We start from the raw sequence: 15641 nt of genomic DNA on the forward strand, positions 1-15641 counted from the left end.
CTTGGTTTCCTGAGCGTTAGCAGGGACGCGCAAGCTCTGGAAGCTGACCGGCCGGTGCCCGCTGCGAACTCAGGGAATGCAGTGCCGGCCGCGCGTCCCTGGCGGGCGCCTCTCCCGAAACCGGGAGACGGCCCCCAATCCCTGGCCACTGTGCGGGGACCTTGCGCGCGGACGCGTTGGCTACTAAATAAAGCGTGAAGAAGAGTGGGGAGGGAGCCGAGCGCGGCCGGCAGCTGCTGGGAGGAGCGGGCTCGGCCAGGTTGGGGGAGTCTCCTCGTCCGGAGCTCTCTGGCCAAAGTTTCTTTCCTGTTGAAAAGAAAACCAGGCCAGGCGTGGACCTGTGGATTCCTGAGAGGTGCCCTTTTGCTGTCCACTCCTGCTTACAGGCGGCTTTACTAGGAAGTTGCCCAACATTTCCTGGGAAGGGAGGTAATAAAAGCCCCTCGCTGGTGGCAGATTGTTGAGCCGTAGGTGGGAACGGATCAGTCGTCCAGAGCCCAGAGACGGCCGTATTTTCCTGATTGGAAAATGGGAACTTCCACGCTGAACAATAGCCCCTATTAGTGAGGTTATTCGGGCTCAAACTGTCCGGCCACATTTACAGGCGAGTCCTTACTTTCCTGATACTGCTTAATTGGATGCATTTGTTGACCACAGCGAAGCAGTAGTGACTCGATCTACTTGCATAGGCTCTCCTGGTGGATGCAAAACATTGCCTTGGTCACTCTTTTTTGAATAAATAGGACCACTTGAGAGAGCATTTCATATTTTTTTCATAATTGACTCGATATTTTTCTTCCGTATCAGAGTGTTTAATATTTATATTTTTCCTCTCTGCCACTTCAAAACATTCAAAAGTTAGGGATGGTTTAATTAAAAGAGATTTACTCATCTAACTTAGGATATTACATGCTTTGGTCCACTTTATCTAAGGCATTCAAACTGCATATATTCAGAAGACAAGGAGCACTTTGCCCATGTATCAATCATATGAATAAGTACATAAGTTCATAGGTAGAAAAAATATGAGGATATTTATCAAAATAGATATTTCTTCCTAGATTAAAAGAAGAAAAAATCCTATTTCCTTATTTTTTGTCTGCATGCATAATGTTCATATGCTCATAGTATGTTGATATGATCGTGTACTAGTTCTACAGGCAGGCGTGTACTCTATGGTATATTTCATATTCATCTCTCTGCCAGCCCACAGATGAAATTGATAATTAATTCTACAGCACTTCGTATTCCTCCTTCATCATGTAAATGAAGGAAACACATGTAGGGAAAAGAGTTTGCTCATTTGGGGTGAATGCTGTGTGTGTGTACTCTTGTGCAAAGCAAGAGAAAGAGAGAGGCTTACATTCAGATAAATTCATCCCTGAGTTTTTCCTAGAATGGATTTGTTTCCGCTGTTTTCTCTTTTGGTATTATATATCACTTTCTCATAGCTAACACGCAGAGTTAAAAAATACTAAATTCTTATCCTCAACACTATTGATTTCTTTTCATTCTGTTCTGTTACTAGAGGAGGTAATGCTCCCAGATTACCCCCTCCTCTCCTCCAAACGGTTGACAATTGCAATCGCAGTTTCGGGAAGATAAATGTTACTTTGGGAATTGTGTTTAATTACAAATAATCTAGGAGCTGCACAGGGTCGCTCGGTTTAATCACACATGTGTTCAAATCATTGTACAAGGTTTACAAATGGGTGATATTGGTGAAAGGGGGTACAGTTCGCTTTTCTAAAATCTGGGGATAAACTAGGATGATCCCACTCGGGGTTTGTCAACAGCCTCTCAGAGGTAACAAATCAAAATAACACCACCAACAAAAAGTGTGGAGCCTCAGAGTACTTGAAAGCTTAAGAAAAAAAAAAATTTCCATTGGAGTTTACCTTCAGGTCAATTGTATTGAAATGAAAACCTGAAAATAAACCATTCTTTGTTGACTTCTTAAAATCTCTTCCGTAAATCCATTTTTGTAGACAGCATGTTGGAGCTCACATATTCCGATTTTCTTTTCATTGTTTTTTTTTTTTCCCCCTGACAGAAGTCTTGTAGATTTTCTCTGAAATAGCTCACTGGTTATTTTTTACAGTTCCTCTTGTAACTCAGCTGCTGCTACCTTTGTGTGTCTGATTCTTTGCTTATATGGCAGCTCAATTAGTGTTGTTTGTGTGTGTGTGTGCTCGCTTTTTTTTCTAATAGTCTTATTAACAAGAAAAAAGGTGGCGAACAGGTTATTCTCTTAACCTGACCTGGCTGTACGAGTAAGATGAGCAGCACTGAACAGATGTCCCCATTTAAGCCGTTCTTTTCCCACATGCCTGCTGGATATTGCAGGCGCGCAGGAAGCTCGCTTCAAACCTGGCCCATTTCAGGCCATAATGGCCAAGTTATTTCGGCCCAGTGAACACGAACAAAATCGCGTGCTTTAGAATCATTCGACTCTGAGTCCAGGAAAAGCAGGGGGTGTGGTGGCAGTGGGGGTGGCTGGGGAGGGGTGGGGGGGTGCGGGGGTGGGGAGCCGATTTCATCTCGGATCGCAGGAAGAGAACTTGCTCAAAAGAATTTTTCCCTAGCAAATATGGTATAATTTACAGCGCAACTTAATAATCCGAGGGGCAATGCAAAAGCCCTTTGCGTTGTAAACCGCTTCTAATTACCTGCCAGAGCAATTAGCTGACTATCACGAAGAAATTAGATCGCTCAATGTAGCATAAATAATGCGAATAATTTTGTAAGAAGAATGGAAAGCGAGACCTGGTGTTTCTTTATAAGGAAATAACACCTCGTACTGTACGAGCCCTCCATGAACACATATTAATGTCTAGGCATGCATGGCAATGAGTCCGAGCAGGAGCCCTCTGGCTGCGGTTCAGCACTTTTTCCGTTTACGTATGCGGGGTGAAAGTCGGCTTCCAGGCGTTCGATCTCCAGCCTTCCAGCTCACAGTAATTAACACATAGCGACTTCAATGGGAAAACCTGTTTTCCAGATGATTGTTACAATGCAGCTTTATGTCTCATTTGGCAGTTTAAATAGCTGGAGTTGTTTTCCGGCTTCATCTCTGCTATCATCTGTTGAGCATATTTTGCTTAGAATATTGAATCCCACCCAAAACTTGGGTGCAGGCTTTTGCTGACTTATTTTTCTTAAGAAGTGGAGATATCGGAAGACACTAGGGCAAAGAAAGAATTCTTGTGGGAATGTTGAAAGGTTTCTGCTTTCTGGAATGAAGTTGCACACAGTATATTGGAATATTCTTGTGTGCTTCACTTTCACTTTTTATAAAAAAATCTACCTCAGTCATATTATTTAACTCACTTTTCTTGACTGTTTCCTATAGGGGGATTCGGATGATGAGTTCACACATTTCTTAGCAAAGGATTTTAAGAGTAAAGAGAAAACCTAATTTTGGAGGAAAGCTGACAGTGCATTTAGGTGTCTGATAACACTCTCAAGCTCTTTGAAATTTACTGGGTTTGTAAATTACAACTGAGAAGACAGCTACAAAAGATGTTTGGAAATCGAGTATGTGCGCCGACACCTACACGCGCGCACACACACACACACACACACACACAAGCTGTTGCCCACAGCTCCACGCTTTTTGGTGCCGCCAAAGTGACACAGGCCCCCCTTTCCGTGTTAAACGAGCTGGGTCGTACGTTTGGGTCAAGTTGAATCAGCCCAGGGAGCTTCCGTGGTAATCGAACTGGACGTCTGTATTGGTCACAGCAAAGGATGTCGTGTGAATCCGGGATTTGCTGGGTCCAGCACAGCCGTCGGGATGAGTCCCGGCCCCGCAGCCCTCGTGGTTTAGGGTTAGCGACCCCACATCCCCACAGCTCGCTCAATCCTACACATCGAACGCTTCGGCCCAGGTCGTTTCTGAACGTCTTTCACGCCTGATTCAGTGAGTGTTGCAGGACTTCGTAATGGTCTTGGCCCCACTGGCCGCACATGCCCAGGTTCCTCTTCCTGAGAAGACAGAGACGGTTTTGCTGGTGCCTGGGGAGTTCTAGGCGGAAATGGAAGGAATCGCGGTGATTAATTTCGTCAACCCAGGCTACAAATTGGGTTACTGCTGTTTATGGCGTCACTACTTAGTCCTTCTCGCCCTTTAAATAGACAGGAGCTGGCTACCTCAGGCTCTTTCCCCGGAGGTCAGGGCTGCTGGGTTAGGGGGCAGGGTATAAGCCTACGGAGAGGGAGACCCACTTAACAGATATGCCCCCACTCTAGAAGGTGTTAGAATAAAACACCTACATCAGCTCTAGGAAATTCATGACATGATGCACTAAACACTGGGTTCAAGGGCGCCTACCTTACCCGGTACGGAGTCCCCCTTCCACATCCGGACAGAAACGCCCCGCTAGACGGAACAAGGGACACGTTTTTATTTAACGCTCGACAAGTATCGACCCCTGTACTCAGCAGAGGTTACATTTTAAGAGAAAATAAAAATATTTATTCTTGCTTATGGATTCTGGAAAAGTAATAAAAGTCACTCAGATACTCAGAACGCAATTTTCCACAATCGCCTCACCCGAACCTTTCAATTTACTGAATTGTTTCGCAGCTCCCCTTCTCCCGAACAGTTAGCATCACCCCTCCCCCAGTGTTGCCATGAAGATTCTCCATCTTCAATAACAAGGACCCGTCTGGCCACCAAAGAAGGCTGCCCCATTTTAATTCAAAACAGGAACCAGGATCGCAGGACTTAGAGAGTGGGAGAGTGAGGATCAAACTTTTCCTCTTGAAGTGTCTACACTGAAACTGCAATAGCCAACGTAGTCCCTCTTTCCCTCTCCTTTGTCTTTATTTAAAGGTTTCTTTCTTCTTTTTTTTTGCAACATCTCTTAAGGTGAAAGAAATAAGCTGAACTGATTATTGTCATGTCTGTAATTGCTCTAAAAACATTTTCCAGTGGGGCCTCAGAAGGCAAACACATTCGTCTTTGATCAACACGGAAGAAAGCAAACACTGGAAGAACGAAAGCCCACTCCTTTGGAGTCTACACTCAGCATTTATAGCCCTGAAATGGAATGCCCATTACCTTCAAAAGGGCAGCTATTAACGACAAAAGTTCTCATTTTTCTGTAGATGGTGCTTCAAGTAGTTTTCTAGATTATACCTAGTCTAACATAGGCGTAATCCACGCCTCTCCCTCACCATCCCCCCATGAAGCTGGAAAAAACAGTTGTGGCAAAGGGAAATGATTTGACTAGTACCGTCCAAGGTCAGTTTATTTGAAGCTTTCTGGATAAAAACGTTGGCAGGACTAACGCATCCACTTCAAAACGTTTTCTGCTTTGGTTCAAGAAGTCCTCTAAGCTTGGAGAACAAAAGGAAGATGAAAGTGATGTCTACACTTTTGGCACACTTACCAAATGGAACTCTAAGGAGAGGTGTGCAGCAAACTAACAGGAGCCAAATTAAAACCAAAAGAAGCATTGTTTGTTGTTGTTGCTAAAAGACACTCGCACTGTTGATTTTATTGATTGGCTGGTATTAGGGCATTAAAAAGAGTGTTTTGCTCAATTTCAGTGTTTTAATAAATTTTGGCAGATATAACTGAAAATAGGGCAGTTAATATAAGGTATTTAAAGTTTCAAAACAAGCCTTAGATAGATATTCACAAGTAGTTTTATTGGGTGATCTGCTGTTGATTTACTAAATCAAAACTATTCTTTTTCTTAAGCCTCAGTGATTCGAATTTTCTCCCCCTTAGCTACCTAGGACTTAGGAACAGAAATTCCAAAACGATTACAAATAGGTAGAAAAATTGTAGGTTTAGAAGTCTGAGGGAGGAAATTACAACCCGGTGTTGACTTTTAGAAGGCCTGGTATGTCCCAGTTCATAACTCAGTTGGAGGAGAGGACCTTGGGGACCGAGGGTCCCAGAATCACTCGATCCATCAACACCCACCACGCTCGGCGCGGGGGCCGGGCTCGCCGAGGCCGCCAGCCGCACAGGAAGCCGCGAAGATCCGTGCCTTCCCGCGATCAATGGTCCGGACAACTTCAGAGATGCTCCCACTTTCGGTTTCAATACACCCGGAGTGTTTTGCCCTACAGAGTTTACCATTGATCATGTGCCTCTCTTCTGTGGCATGGCCATCTAAGGTATCAGTTCAGGAGATTGGCAACGAAAAACGCAAGGCTACAGCCGAGGGATGGGGTGGGGGCAAAAGAAGAAGAGAGGCTCCCCTCTCACATCTGCCTCCAATGGTGGCTGCCGCCCAGCGCTTTCCCGGAGCTGTAGCTTCCCAAGAAGTAAGCTCAATTACTATCCTGTCCTTGGGGGCTCTAGAATATCAGGTGAGTAGTGTACAACTTTCCGGACACGTCGCAGGAGCGGGAAGAAATGAGCGACGGTCACCTGGGCAGCAGTCAGGAGGACCTTGCAAACGAGGGGCCGTCGGGCTTCCCGGCAGTCTTCCGGGCGCCTGGAGCGGGGAGCTCCGACAGCTCCACAGACACTTTCCGCACCCAGCAGTCACAATATTTGCACTCCCCTTTCTTCTCGGCTCGCCACTCCCTCCCTTTCCTCCGTCCTCCCCTCGCCCCGCTCCGCCCCCCTCCACCCGCGACAGCCGCCGGCCCAGGTCCCTGCGCGCAGGCCCACGCCGCCTCGCACCTTCGGGCCCCGGGCGCAGGCCGCCCGCCGGGGGGCCCGCGCGGCCCAGGCTGCGGCGGCCCCGGGCGCGGGAGGCGGAGGAGCGGGCGCAGGGCTCCGCCGCGGCCCGGCCCCGCCCCGCCCCGCCCCACCCTCCGGCCCTCCCCTCCGCTTAGCCGCGCTCTCCCGCTGAGCCCGCCGGCTCCGCGCTCGGCCCGCCTCGGACGCGCCGGCCGCGGCGGCTACCGGGCCTGGAAGGCTGCGGCGGCTCCCGCCAAGGGGGAGGCGCCACCCCGCCCCGGGGCGGTTGTTTCGCTCGGACTCCCGGGCCGGCCACAAAAGCCCCTTTCCGCAGGCCGAGCGGGACGGTAGTCGGGTGTGCGGCGGCGGCGGCTCCCCACCCCTGCACTCAGCCGCCCGCCCCGCTCCTCCTCCTTCCCTCCCCCGTCCCTCCTCCTCTCCCACCCCCCGAGGGCTCGCACACCCCGCGGGCGGGAAGGTGCCGCCCTCGGGGCGGACAAAGGGGCTGGCCGGGCGGGCGGGGGCTGCGGCCGGCACGCGCGGCCGCGGGAGGGGCCCGCCGCGCCCCCGGCCGCCGACCTGACTCCTGCTGGGCGGCCGGCGCGGCCTGGGGGCGGAGTGGGAGGGGGGAGCTGCTACCGCAGGGGCGGGTTGCGCGAGGGGGTCGCGGACGGGTCAGGCGGCCTGGGCTCACCCCACCCGAGCAATAGTTGAACCTCCTGCTGTGCTGGTCTCCCCGTCCAGGTCTTAACTGGACTCGACTTGAAAGCTCCTTTAGGAAATTTATATTCTCGTTACTCTGTCGGCGATGATACATCAGAATCACCCAAAGGGCTAGTTAAAACGCAGACTGCTGGGCCCCATCCCCAGAGTTTCTGCTTAAGTAGGTCTGGGGTGGGGACCGATAATTTGCATTTCTAACTAGTTCCCTGGTGATGCTGAAGCTGCTGATCCCGGCACCACACTAGAGAATCACTGCTACACTGTTCCTTCCTCACCACTCCCTTGCTGTAGAAGAGGGGAGAGGATATCCCACAGGGATCCCCAAGGCACTGCTTGTGCTCTCATTGCCAAGGTAGTGTTACCTCTTTTGAAGGTGAGCTCTACATTTAGTACGGACTGGATTTTCTCGCCTGAAGCTCTGTTTGAGATTGACCAAATGCTGGAGTGTAATCCCAGTGCCATTGGTGCTTGAGAAAGAGAGGCTGCATAGGTGTGGACTGTGGACCAGGGAAAGCCACAGTTCAGCTGGCCGTTTCCCCTCATTCAGAGCCGCAACCCGGGAGATGGGTTCCCCGCCCCAGCACAAATCGAAAAGGGAATCTTACCTTTTAATGCAATAACAGTCTCCTGTTTTCTATATGTTGTTGACATTCTTTTGTTCAGTCCTATGTTCTGCATATTTTTCTTGTTTTATATCTTACTGAGGGACCTAAAAAATTTTAAAACGGGGAAAGAACTAGATAAGCAGAGAAGAGACTTGAATAAAACTTTTTTTTAAAGCCACATTACTGTTGAAAAATTCTCTGATGTTTTTGAAAAGCATTTCTGTGTATTTAAAGGGAATATAATTAATCTTATCACTTTAAACGCACCCCTTGGCCTCTCAAATCTGGTAATCTGGTTTCTCCAAAAAATTATTTGAAAATCTAGTGTGAAATATATTTTGACATTCCAATCCAGGAAGAGTTAGTTGAGGAAAACTACCCAAAAAGAGACATGCTAAACTTTTCTTATCCCCAGTGGGCGGTGTTAATCATCTGGTTTGAACCTTGTAGTTTTCATTGTCAAATACTTGGGTTGTCTCAAAGGGAAGAAAGTTGGGGACTTGCATTCACTGTTTTTCAAGAGGAGATTAAACACAAAATCGATTTAATGGAGCATCTGTAATCTTAAATACAAGAAGTCAAGAGCTAAGGCTATAATAGAAAGGTTAGCTTTCCTCCATTGTTCACACAATCTAACTCATATTTTTGGAACTTAATTATCAATGAAAGCTACTACATCAATGCAATACAGTATAGGCAAATTACAAGAACCTTTTACTTCTCCCAACTGGGTTTAAATTGCAAATCTTAACACTGAACAGTGTGCTTTTGGCATTGAATATTCAATACAGTGAAATCTGTTTTAAGTCAACCACCCAAGGGCCCAGGAACATTTGCTTAATAATGATACTTTGCAATTCTATAGGGCCTTTCAGGCAAGGATCTCAAGTGGAATGCTCTTTAACTATACCCTGCCTGGGAAACCTTGGGAATATTTTAAAGTGCTCACTTAAGGCCTATTGGAAAGAATCGTTAGTATAGATTTCACAGTATGGTTTTAGGAAATGAGGTACTGCAGAATTTTCAAACGCAGGGGTATCATATTCATGGTGGTTTGATGGGTACTGAATATTTATTAGTTATTTTATGTGGAGCTAAAAATGTATATTTCCCCCAACTTTTTATTTTGGAACATTTCAAACCTACAGAAAAGTTGAAATAATAGTACAATGAAACATTTAATTTCAGTGAGCACCCATATTCCTTTCATCCAGGTTAACATTGTTAACATTTTGTGACAATTGCTTAGATTCTTTCTCTTTAGATAGATAGATATGTAGATATCAACATACTATATCTAAATAGATAGTAGAGATATAGGATATAATTATTTGTTTATTCATGCACATGCATATACTTGTCTCCCCACCCATTTAAAGTAAATTATGAACATCGTCGCATTTCACTGCTAAAGGCTTCAGCACACTTCTCCTGGTAAAAGGGCATTCTTCTACCTAACTATAATGCCAACATAGAGAATATATGCTTATTGATTTTTAAAGAGCATTCAATAACTTTATTTTTGAGTTCAGAGTGTCCATAAATTTTGTCAGTGTTGTCTATGAATTTAGGAGATGAGATTTGAGCCAACGCTGGTATAAACAGTGCAAAAATACTATTCTATTACCTAGGCATCTTGGGAATTTAAGAACCTGAGATTCTGATTCAGGAATTGCTATGGAAACAATATATACTAATTGTTTTGAGATCAGATTTTAAAAATAATTTGAGAAACAGAAAACCTTTTTGATATGCTTATGGAACACAAGAGGAACATTTATATTCCAATCCAAGCCTCCCCCTCCTCAAAAAAATTATCTGCTTTTACCTTAATTAATGAATGTTTGATCTAAATCATCAGAATAATTGTTTTAATTGTCCACTCCATTTTGCTAGCTAGTGTAGACTTGACCAAAGTGAAAATAGCATTGGCAGTTATATACTTTGAGAAGTGTATGTAGACAATTTACGTAATTTAGCCAAAATGACCAATTAAATGGTGTAATTATGAATGTCTAGACTTAGCTTTTATGGGTAGGCAGAAGTAAAACCTCTCCTCTTTCCAATGGTTGCCCTATCTAGCTTTAAAGATCCATATTTTTCCTGTATTGAATATTTTTACATTCCTAATTTAAAATATTCTCATTTTTTTATTATATAGGCATGTTAATTAAAAGTAATTATCCAAAGACTATCGAGTACATCTTCTTGCCTCTTACAAGTCCTTGAATTATGACATAACTTAATGTGTGATTTATCCCACTTTTGGAAATGTATATAATTACATATTTACCTCTATAGTGTTAGTGTCTTGTACTTAATATTCACTCATTAGCATTATTTTCTCTTCTATAGAAGGTCAACTTTTAACTGCATGAAATTCTTGGAGCTTAAAGTCATCTTACAAATAAATGTCGATGAATATTTGCAGTTTTTTAGGTGTGAAATTCATACAGATTTATGTAAAAATTAGCAGGAACATTAAATTTTATACATTCAATTACCTCCTGGGTCAGAATCACTGCTGCTTTGATTATTTAAATGTAATTTAATGTTTACTTTTATTTTATGTAATTCACATTTTAAACATATCTTTCTACTGTATTTCAATAAAATCTTCATCTTCTAAAGCTATTTGTCAAGGCAAAGCAAAAGTATTGATGATTGTGTTAATCCTATTAAACAAAGAACTGCAACATGAATAGTTTTGATAGAACTTAAGCCTCAGAAATGTATGACTTAAATTATAATACACATTTTTGACAACTACTAATGGTTCCTGGGAAATTTGTTATTACTGATCAACTGAAAGAAATTGAGGATAGAAATACTTCTACAATTGGTATACTTTTCCATACATTTGGGGAAGCTATAAATATAATGAATACTAAATTATAAATTGGGAAAACTGGTTTCTATTTCCAATTTCCCTGATTCTCGGTATTAGGTTAGACGGCATATCACTTAACCTGCTGGAGCCTCAGTTTGTTCATTTATAAAATAGGGATGTTACTTGCCCTGCCAACTCCACGAGATGGCTCTGAGGATCCAATGAGATAAGTACACGAATCGTCCTACTTATGGAGCACCTACTCTAGACAAACATAAGCAATAGATGCTTGATTTCAAGATATTCACAGTCCCTGAGTAGGAGAGCAAAAGTGTAGGATGTCACCAACACAGCATATGGTAGAGAATTGAATGTGTGTTTAATGAGTTGTACAAATCATTGCTTTGGGTCATTTGGGAGTTGCAAGAAGACAAAACTGGGGGTCTATGGTGGATTATAAGAAGATACATGTAGCAGATGTGGAATATTTTGAAGATTAAAATTTTTACTTTTCAGATTTTTAATGGGTAAACCTAAAACAAGACTAGAGCAGCCCTTATTATTTGACACATGTGATAAAGCTATAGATGAAGTAGCATACACTATATATATCTAGTAAAATATAGATAGAATTAAAAGGTAATAATAATGAGTTAGGAAAAAACTAATTGTTGGTGTTTTGCTTGGATCAGGTAAAGTGATGTTCTGACACCTAATCAGTAAATACTGCCTTGTACCAGTATCTTACATATGAAAAAGACAGCTGGCTTAAAAAAAAATTTATTGAAGTAAATGGGTCTCCAAGACTGTCATCCTCTTTTGTTTGTTGGGGATGAGGTCCTGCCTACTTAGGGGCACTGGCTCTACATCTGTCGTTCCATTCACCAGTGAGTCTCAAAGTCAGGACACTACAGCTGTCCTGTTCTTTTCAACTTTTTCTGGGATGGAAGAAATGAGACGACTGGCTGGCTGGTCAAGGCTTCATCGCATATTCAGCAAGTCTGTACATGCACTGTTGTGTAATTGTATTGTTCTCCCCTTTATTTGTAGAGCAGAACTTGTCAGTCTAAAATATCATTGGAATGTTTATTTTACTATGTGTCCCTATTCAATTATTTTGCTTTGAGTTGTATTTGTTAATAAAACAATGGTGTCAAACTGTTAGCCATAATTTATGTTCTACTATGCACATGAGTGCATTTGCATAGCCTGAAGTAGTTAGTGAATGGAAAAGGAAAGGAGAATCCAGTTGGAAGGCTCAGGTTAGGTTTCCTTCCAAATAAGGACTAATCTGTTGACTTCTCAAATAAGACATGTGGACATAAGCAAAGAGTCTTTTGTGTTTGGAAGTAGCAAATTCTACTAATTTGGTCTTAATGGCTTGGATCTGTCACAGAAACTTGATTATACAGAATCAAATGGTTTTTCTATTGGTTGGTGACTGGGCTGGTCCTGGCTAAACTCTGTAGTTTCTAGTTGGAATTGATGGAGACAAGATCAAAGTTCATTTGGGCTTTCTTGTCACTGGCTGTTAAGTGTACATGTTTTTGAATTAGTCTTTAATCATCCCAATAATCCTAGTGGAAAAGTACTAATTCTAATTTCTAGCTCCAGAAATTTAGATCACTCCACAGGTGGGTTTGGGGCAGTTTCAATGAAACAGACTTTAGAGCCAACAAATACCAAACCAAGTTCCTAGGAAGATACTCCAAACGCAAATTATGGGAGAACTACATGAATTCTGAAGATAGTTTCCATTTGGAAATTCAAATTTGTTTTCTAGACCTAAGAGTATTTTGCCAAAGAATACCATGCCCAGCTGTATACCTTAGGAAACTTAGTGACATAAATAACCAAGAATATAAGAGTTCTACACACACTAATACACACACAGTTTTGAGCAGATGTAGCTGGAATTAGAACTAAATAAAACACTAAATAAGAAAAGGACAAATATAAAGACTTTTTTTTTATTACTTTTTTTAATTGTAGGGAAAAAAATAGCAGTCCTTTTGTTATTTGGAAGATTAGTCTGTTAGCTATTAGTGCTGTACTGTAGATTTTAGCAACATGGGAGTCATTAAACCTAAACCTAGCTGTGTCTACATCCAAACTTCAGCTTCAAGTAATTCCTAGGTTTGCTCATTCTTTTTCTTTCGGCTTTGTTCCTATTCTAAACTGTTACATGTTCAACAGCAGAGAAAATCAGAAAAATGCCTTAATTACTCCATTATATTCTATCCAAATACCCAGGAAGCACTGTAATGAAGCATCTCCAAGGATGCTGTCTGGTGGTCATTGACCAGTTGCTGTGAACTTAAATGTATAATCTTGATGCATGGCCATCACATCCTTTGGCTTCTCCCTTAGATTCAGTTATTTTTAACCTTGGCTGTACTTTCATACTCTCTTGAGAAGGTTTCAGAAATCCTAATGTCTGGGCCCAACCCTCAGAGATTGATTTAATTGGTCTGGAATGTGGCCTGGGCATTGAGATTTTGAAAGCTCCCCGAAAGAGTTTTGAGAGATGAATCTAACCTGCAACTGAGATAGAGCACCATTGACTCAAGGATGCACTATTTGGAGTGTGCTTAAGAGTTTACCACAGCTCCTTTCCAGGTCTTTCCTGTAGGTCTTCAATAAAGGGTGACAATCTCAAATATCTACAAAAAGAGAAGAAGATAGGGTAAGTTACATAAAATTCAGAATGGGACCAAAGTAAACAGGATTCAGAGCCCTGTAGTGTAGAATGTCTTTTCTCATTTAATTACCCCAATATCCTGTCCTAAATGTCTGTGTTTATGTTATAACTGCTGTCTTAGATTTTAAACTCTTAAAAGGCATTGTCATTTCCTTACATAATACCATGTACCTAGAAGTACTTGGTAGATTTATTTAAATAATAGTTATTTCAGCACTTTTTCTTCATACCCCCTTCCCTGACTCATGTACGGTAGACTCAACCTAATGCCATTATTAGAAAAAAAGGCATAAGTTGAATATTTCTCCCCTGATAGTTACAGGGAAAGGAATCCTCTCTCAAACTTTTACCTACAGAAACTAAAACCTTTCACTTATACTGGTGATTCTTATCTTTTGCTTTATATCGATGTGTTTAGTTTTTGACCTCTTTACATTTCTATTTAATGTCTAAATCCCTACTTAATTTTTTGATTGAAAATCTAATGTAGTATTATAGCTATTTTGTGAGTGCATAAGACACTAAGTTTTTTTTAGTGGTGTTGAAGTTGATTTTGCTACTTTTAGTGATGATGAGGTTGATTCTGCCATATTTCTTCAGCAGAGGAAACAGCCACTGATTGCAACAAAAGCTTTATGTATTGAGGGAAAAAAATTGTATTGGAAAGAGTAAAGTTGAGTAGAGCTTGCTTTTACCCAAACATACTTAAATCTCTCATATAGACTCTGAAAAGTAGCATGAAATACTTTGTCTTCACTTCAGCTAACTGCAGGCCACTCGGAAGTTATATAACTGTACTGTAGCAGGTTGCCATAATAATCAAATTATATACATGATCTGTTCAGTTAGATGTTAACTGCTGGTGATGATGATTTTAAATTGTAGTTATACTCATCATATTTTTTAAAAAATGAATAAAGACAACAAATCTAATCCCACTATCAGAAGCTACCTCAATATAATTAGTCTCTGAAGAAAATGTGATTTAGGGACTTATAGTTAAATATAGCAGATTGAACATGTGTACTTTACTGTCCTCTCTCCAGAAACCTATCAAAATCATAATGAAAGAATATGAGAGAGCAAAGTATAACCAGAAAGTAAACCAAGAGATAGGTAGTCATGGAATACAGGAAACAATCTAACCAAAGAGAAGAGGTGAAGGAAAGCATGACAAATGGGTATTAGGCTTAGAGAGAGCAACCAATCCAGATTGAAAGAGGAAGCTATGAGGGGCCGGCCCCGTGGCTCAGCGGTTAAGTGCGCGTGCTCCGCTGCTGGCGGCCTGGGTTCGGATCCCGGGCGCACACGGATGCACCGCTTCTCTGGCCATGCTGAGGCCACGTCCCACATACAGCAACTGGAAGGATGTGCAGCTATGACATACAACAATCTGCTGGGGCTTTGGGGGGAAAAATAAATAAATAAATAAAATCTTAAAAAATAAAAAAAAAAAGAGGAAGCTATGGGAGGGAGGACTTCAAGAAAAAATGCAAAAATAATGGATTATTTGATATGCATACACCTTTAGAAAAATTGATGAGCATTTGACAAATCTGTTGTAGCATTTGGGGGAAAACATCCATAAGTACATAAAAAACTAAAACAATGTGAAATTGCTGAAATTAATAACTCCAGGAAAAACAAAAAGGTTAATGAGAGAGGAAACATAATCAGAATATACCACTTGGCTCAATACTAAACAATATTTATGTAGCCATAATGTAGTAAATACTAATTATTAATCTAAATAAAAATTTATTTTTTATTTATTTATTTATTTATTTATTTATTTATTTTGAGGAAGACTGGCCCTGAGCTAACATCTATTGCCAATCCTCCTCCTTTTTTTTGTTTTTTTCCCCAAAGCCCCAGTAGATAGTTGTATGTCATAGTTGTACATCCTTCTAGTTGCTCTATGTGGGATGCCACCTCAGCATGGCTTGATGAGCAGTGAGTAGATCCAGGCCCAGGATCCTAACCAGCGAACCCCGAGCTGCCGAAGCAGAGAGCGAGAACTTAACCGCTATGCCACTGGGCCGGCCCCTAAATAAAAATTTTGATATAACTATATTGGGTGGATGGGGAGATAAATGTGTATTTTTTTGGAAGAGAATTGAGGTGGTATAAGAG

At 42.2% G+C, this 15641-nt stretch overlaps 2 long non-coding RNA genes across 3 annotated transcripts in view; both read right to left on the minus strand.

The window, feature by feature from the left end:
• The window catches only part of LOC147918200 (uncharacterized), a 475202-nt gene that overhangs the window by 273323 nt on the left and 186238 nt on the right, over positions 1–15641 (minus strand). The window lies entirely within an intron of this gene.
• Positions 7979–15641, minus strand: part of LOC147918202 (uncharacterized) — a 31034-nt gene continuing 23371 nt past the window's right edge. For both annotated transcript variants that reach the window (XR_015551552.1, XR_015551550.1), the window contains 2 exons: positions 13346–13470; positions 7979–8081 (listed from right to left, as the gene is read on the minus strand). This is a non-coding gene — a long non-coding RNA (uncharacterized LOC147918202). The remainder of the gene's footprint in view (positions 8082–13345; positions 13471–15641) is intronic.

Source organism: Ceratotherium simum, chromosome 1, assembly GCF_057802395.1.
Source record: "Ceratotherium simum simum isolate JZ-2026a chromosome 1, ASM5780239v1, whole genome shotgun sequence".
Lineage (NCBI taxonomy): Eukaryota > Metazoa > Chordata > Mammalia > Perissodactyla > Rhinocerotidae > Ceratotherium > Ceratotherium simum.